The sequence below is a fragment of the Entamoeba invadens genome (genome assembly GCF_000330505.1).
Source record: "Entamoeba invadens IP1 unplaced genomic scaffold scaff_1105074726523, whole genome shotgun sequence".
NCBI lineage: Eukaryota > Evosea > Mastigamoebida > Endamoebidae > Entamoeba > Entamoeba invadens.
In genome coordinates, this window is record NW_004440106.1 from 23,168 (window position 1) to 24,748 (window position 1,581).

Below are 1,581 nucleotides of genomic sequence, written 5' to 3' on the forward strand. Positions count from 1 at the left end.
CCAGTTAAAATATTCAAACTCAACACAAACAACAGAGATGTGTTTGTGTTGAGTTGTTGCGGATCCCCATTACCGTTTGGCAATTTTATTTATTTATTTATACACACAGCGCATATGAATTAACAATTAGATAATGAAAATTACGCGCGACTAATATTTGTTTGTTTTTTATGTTATTTATTATGTTTAAGTGGCTGATAAATACAATTTATTAACAATTAGAAATGGGTTTAAAGTGAATATAAATTATTGATTATTATTAGTATTTTTATGGTTAATAAACTGAATAACAATCTATAGTTTAGACACTATATTAAACTAATCAGTAATTAATTGTTTAAAGTATGTATTAGAAACTGAACCTTATATTATATTTTTTAATCTAAACATTTAATAAGTTATATTAAAATTTTACCTAAAATATGTTTAAAAGATTATTAATCACTTCATTAGAAATATCAGAATAAAAGATATAAATTTTTAATTTCCTAATAATATATATATATATTTAAAATTAATATCATGTAGTTTTTATACTGTATTTTAATTATAAGAACATTCTTAATTAACCAAAAAACTGAGACTGAACCTTTTTTCATTCAACAGCTTTTCAAAGAAGAAAAAAGAAAATGGGTGTGGGTTTCTCTCCTCACTTTAATATAAATATAATTGTTCAAAAATGCCAAGTAATTAATTGGAAATGTTTTAAAAATAAACATATAAAATAATTAATAATTATTTTAAATTTACCATCGAATTTCGATTTCTTTTCAATTATATAATAAAAAATATCAATAATAATATATTTATTAATTTTATTATTAAAATAATATTACAACTTAATTATAAAATGTTGATAATTTGAATTGGTTAATTGCAGGGCTGCAAACCGGATTCAACTGGTGGCTAGCCCGTGTTAATTTTTAAATATTTTCAGCCAGAATTTGTGTTTGGAACTATTATTTTTAATTCGTTGAATAAATTAATTAGGATTTGTCAGCCAGTAGTGATAAAAAAATGGCTAGCCACAAAATCGTCCGAACTATACACATTCTAAATGATGGTAAAAAAGAAAACCATTTAAATAATGAGGAATAGAAAGTATAGTTTTATGTAGTTTTGAAAAGCCATAACAAATCTCCATGTTTTTATAATAGTTTTAAAACATAGTAAATTAAATTAATGGTAATAGTTTGTCGTTTGTGTCAAACAAAAAATACATAAGTAAATTATAGTAATAAATGATTATTTATTCAGAAATAAAAAACACAGAAAACAAAAAGACAAAAAACAAATTGTTACCATTTTATATTTATGTTTTTAATTTGTGTTAATGTTTATTTCTGTGAATTTGTAATGTATCACAACCATCTATTTCGAATAAATTTATATAACATAAATATGTACATTTAATTGTTTGATGTGTTGTGTTTTCATCAACAGACATTACTTGTTTTTATATATAAATAATCATTAGGATTTTTGAAGTGTTTTAATTAATTATTCTACAAAACGATGTACTACTTGATAAAATAAAGTATATTGTTATTTGACATGTATGCAAAATACACATTCAAATAA